Here is a 5,165-nt window from a genome sequence, read left to right on the forward strand (position 1 = left end):
TAGAATTTCTGGCTAGAGCAGGAGTGACCCGGAAGGTCTACCCCATCCGGGGACCTGACACCATCATCTCACTGACACCTCCCAACGGCTTGACAGGCAGGCATCGTCATCTTACAGACAGGAAAACGGACGGAGGTGGAGGAAGTTCAATGATCTGCCCCAGTCAGTGGGGAGGAGAGGCAGGACGTGTGGCCGAGCTGCTAAATCCCCCTACGGCCTGTGCCTGTGGCCGCCCTGTCGTGCTTCCTCCCCCGACGCCAATACCACCCGCACCTCCTACGTTCTCCGCCCCACAGCCGCCAGGTCTCCGTCCAGGGTCCAGAGATGCACTAGAAACAGGACCCTGGTCGGAAAGGACAGCTATATTTGCTGGACAGTGGCTCCTTCAGAGGCTCAGCACCCCAGAACCCGGCTCGCACAGCCGGGAAGCCAAAGGGGAGAATGAGCGATGGGGAGAGCTCCGCGGGCCTGCGCGACGTCACAGCTCGTGAAGCGCCTGTCCCCACAGAGACACAGGGGCAGAGAAGCACCTGCTCCTTCCTCCCCACGGCTCCTGATGGCTCTCGGCCCTGGGAGAACACACCCCTGGAAGGACCCGAAGTGGAGGGCCACAGCAGAGGAGAGTCCTGGGGGCCTGGGCCCTCGGGGTGGCCCGGCCATCCTCTGCCCTTCCTACAAACAGCTGGCAGGCCATGTGAGGATTAAGTCAGAATTAAAGTGCAATATTTTTTCTCACAAGTATTACTAGATGTTTGGAATTAATAATAGATGTGAGACAGATTGCATAGGAAGCATATAGAAGTAGGAATTCTAAGTTTAATCAAGAAACAAGTGTGTAAAAACTTACATCTTTTAAGATTTATTCATTCTTCTTCTTTCAAAGCAGAGCTTTAAAAAAAAAACCTCTATAATAATGGCTTTATAGGGCTTTTTAAAGCCTAGGAGTAGAATTTTTAAAGAAGCAATTTTCATTCAAATGTTATGTAATCATCTACTTAATAGCTCTCTTGAAAATTCTTATCCTGTTTATTATTCCCAGTTAATGGCCTGAAAGGTAAATTTAGTTATGAATTTTTTATTTAAAAAAAACTCAATTCATCAGAGGCAAGAAAGAAAGACTATATTCCTTCTCGTGAATCTGTTTGAAAGACTGGCTTGTCGTCCTAGTTAATTAGCCACGGAGTCCCTCCCTCCCTCCCTCTTTCTTCCTTCCCTCCTTCCTTCAGCCAATATTATCGAGCTACCTACAGTATGCCAGGCATCCTGCTGGGCATCACCTTAACAGGGTTTTCATTTTAGTCAGATGGACAGAGAGTTAACTGGGATACAAATTTTAGAAACGACTGAAGTCATGACAGTGATAAGTGTCCTCAAGAAGCTGGATGGAGCAGGCTGTTGCAGAGCTGGAGGCCGTGGGTGAGTGGGGACGCTGGGCGGGCCCTCGCCCTCCCTCTGCCCAGAGGCACCATTTGTTATGAAAGCACATGTGGGGTCATTTTAAAAGTCAACCACTGTCCCAGCAAGTTCTGTTGTGGCTACAGACAAGATTATTCTAAAACACCTATGGCAATGACAAGGAACTAGAAGTGCTGAAACGATTTTGCAAAAGAAGAATAAAGCGGGAGGACTCAGCCTATCCAACTTCAAGACTTACAGAGGGACAGTAATTAAGACATCAAGACGGTGCCGCTGCAGAGGGACAGACACACAGCACAAGAGAGCAGAAGGGAGAACCCAGAAGTACACCCCCACGAACCTGCTCCCATGAGAACAATCAGACATCGATGGGCAACACACACACACAGCCGAACCAAGTCTCAAACGTTGTACAAAAATTCACTCAACGTGGATCAAAGGCTGAGGTGTAAAACCTAACACTTTTAGACAAAGAAGCATATGGGGAAACACTTGAGATCTAGGGGTAGGCAGAGTCCTTAGACTTGACCTCAAATGCATGATCTACAAAGGGAAAAATTGACAAATTGGATGTCCTCAAAATCAAAAACTTCTGCTTTGTGAAAAACCCTGTTAAGAGGATAAAAAGATAAGCTACAGAGTGGGAGAAAATATTTGCAAACCACATATACAGCAAAGGCCTGATCAGAATATATAAGACGTCTCCGCTCCCTGAGCTGGAGGCCAGAAGAATAACAGATCTATGTAACATGGCACCAACTCTCAAGGAGCTCCCAGGAGACGTGGTAGATGCATGAGTCGTGGCAATGAGACGACGTGATGGGTTGCGTTAAAGCCGAAGTGTTTCAGACGCTCAGAACGGAAGCCCAGTTCCAAATAGGAACAGTCACTTATTCATTCATTCGCCAAATCACACACTTAGTGCCTCCGTGGTTCCGCGTCCCCAGTGGGATACAGCTGTGGGCGATTCAGAGGCAGTCCCCGCCCCGGGAAGCTCCTGCTGAGTGAGGAGGCAGGCGAGCACACATGCAAACAAAAATGCAGGAGGATACACTTAGCACCACCCGGTGATAACGTGAGGCAGGAGGAGATGAGGCAGAGAGAGCAGGGGCAGAGGGGAGAGACTGGGGAGTTCATCCAGAAAGGCTCTGAAGGGTGTGTGTGTGCTCACGTGTGTGTGTGCTGGCAAGTGCCGTGTGTATTCAGTGTAACGCTAATGACGTCAAGGTCTCATATCTGAGCTTTGTAAGTAACAGCTAGATGATCACTTAAGTACAGTCAATCTCCTTTATAGTGAATAAATGTCAAAAATTTATGACCACGAAGAAGAGATTTTTACATTTACTTTCAGTTAACATGTCTAATCTTTGGAGAGCAATTAAAATTATTCAATTAATTGATGTTCTTTCCAAATTTTTCACTTCTTTGGTTTACGTTCATTTTGAATTTTTAAACATATAACTAATAATGGCGTTGAGGAATAAACAAATCTACTGGAATGAGGTGATCATCACTTTAGTAAATAATTAAATGATTTCTGATAGAAACCAAAACATTTTATATGTGCCTTGTGAATAACCTAAAAGTTTGCTCGACCGCCGCGCTAAGCGTCCTTGTTCTGACTGCCCTTGTTCTGACTGCCACCGCACAGACTAGACGAATTGCGTGTGAGATTTTATCAGCTCTTCACTTAAACGGAAGAGCCCGTTTCCACAGACAACACACTAATTTATCCTGATAGTTGGAGTGCAGCTGGATTTTTATCAGTATGAACAATAAGAAAATTTAATTTAAAAGATAAAACCTCAGACGATTCCATCATCTTTAGAAGCTCTGAAAGCACCCCTTCAGCTGAGGGCAAAGTGCCGTGCAATTACCCTTCCAGCACACATCCAGCAGCAAACACCGAGAGGCACAGGCACACCGCAGAACAGAACTAATCCTCCGAAAAATACAGTTACAGAGGGAAAAAATCAAGGTCAGAATATAATTGCAATATGCTTTTATTTCATTGGTGCACTTTTCACTCAAGTTTCTTTAATTTTCACCATTATGTCAAACACAGAAAGAACTGAGGGAAGAAATAAAACACAACTGTACCGTGTCTCTCATTAACTGCTGGACAAACGCCAAGGCCTCCCTATTAAGAACAGACATGAAGAGGGTGATTTTCTGAGCAAGCAGCTGAGTTTCTAAGAACCAGATCCATCCACACAGACCACAAAAGACCCCAGCTTCAGCCTGTCAACAGGCAAACAGCCACCAAGAGTCCCGCCGCCGGCCACACCCCGAGAAGCCCACCTGCAGGGTGACAAGGACACTGACAAGGCAAATTGATACATTACAGTATTTCAGGGGTAGGGCAAAGAAGTCCTAAACAAGAGGATATTTACATGGTAAACTTTTAAATTTCAATAATTCTTAGCAAAAGTATAAAAGCAACAAAATAACAAGTCTGAATGGATCCACAGAGACAAATATTCCAAAAAGCATGTACCACATCATCTCTAATTAGTCCACTGACCTTCCAATTCAAGGATGGAGATTTTTACGGCATTATTAGAGGTGTTTTTTTTTAAGATTGGCCATGAGCTAACATCTGTTGCCAATCTCTTTTTTCTTCTTCTTTTTCTCCCCAAAGCCCCCCAGTATGTAGTTGTATATCTTCGTTGTAGGTCCTTCTAGTTGTGCTATGTGGGACGCCACCTCAGCATGGCCTGACGAGCGGTGCTAGGTCCGTGCCCAGGATCCAAACTGGCAAAACCGTGGGCCATCTAAGCGGAGCGTGTGAACTTAACCACTCGGCCACCGGGCCACAGGGCTGGCCCCTAGAGTTCTTAAGTATACGTTTGAAGCAAATCTGAAAATTTTTGAATTTGAAAGCAAGAGAGCTCAGTTCTAACTTCCCCCTGCTTTTTCACTCCCGTTTGAAGCTCTGACCCTTTACAGCTCTGGCAGGTTTTTCCTGAGGCGTCTCCACCCTCCCATCCACTTAACCCCCAGCTGACTGGTTTTCTCCCCCGACGGACAAGATTTGTTCCTCAGTCAGTTTATGGGCTCAGACCCCTGTTAGCCACAAAAAGGCAGGTGGATATGGCTTCTCTAGATATTTTGGTAACAAACAAGAGAAAATGTGGTTTTCTTGTGTAATATTGCTTTTCCCTCCAAAAATCCTTAGAAACATCTCCTCGAACATTGAAAGTACTCTCTATACTAATCATCCAGGATATCTGTGAATTCTCAGGGCCCTCTGTTTTTGCCTGTCACTGCATTTCAGCGGAACACAAGATAAGGAAAACACAAGTTGGATGCCAGTCCCGGCACCACTGGATCTGATCTTACAACTGTGAAAAGGAACAGCCCAGGGGCAGACCCAGAGCAGTTTTTAATGACGCCAATTCAGAAACAGCAAAGCTCAAAGGGCACCTGGCAGTTTTCCTTTCAGATAAAAGGAATAAAAACTCATCCTAGGGGGTGCAAATCAGTCAAACCCAGAGGCAGCTAAGGGGGACACTGAGCAAGGCTGAGAAGCAGGAGAAGGAGAGAAAAGCCTTTCCTGGGAACCAGGTAAACGTGGGGCATTTGAAGGAGCTTCCTGGAAGGACGACAGAGCCACTTCACACATCCAGTGAGCTCTCAACAGCCAGCAACAGATGGAGAACCCCCTGCAATCAGGAAGGGCCTGATGCAGGGGAGGTGCTGAGGAGGGCAGGCTGGGTCACAGGGAAAGGTCAAAGCACAAGGACAGA

The 5,165-nt window shown here is 46.3% G+C and overlaps 1 long non-coding RNA gene across 2 annotated transcripts in view; it reads left to right on the forward strand.

Annotated features, from left to right (window-relative positions):
* The first annotated feature begins 4,917 nt into the window (after positions 1 to 4,917).
* The window catches only part of LOC124240880 (uncharacterized), a 992-nt gene continuing 744 nt past the window's right edge, over positions 4,918 to 5,165 (forward strand). The window contains exon 1 of one of the 2 annotated variants that reach the window (XR_006889039.1): positions 4,918 to 4,983. This is a non-coding gene — a long non-coding RNA (uncharacterized LOC124240880). The remainder of the gene's footprint in view (positions 4,984 to 5,165) is intronic. The other variant, XR_006889040.1, reaches the window with a different exon arrangement.

This window comes from Equus quagga, chromosome 6 (assembly GCF_021613505.1).
Source record: "Equus quagga isolate Etosha38 chromosome 6, UCLA_HA_Equagga_1.0, whole genome shotgun sequence".
Lineage (NCBI taxonomy): Eukaryota > Metazoa > Chordata > Mammalia > Perissodactyla > Equidae > Equus > Equus quagga.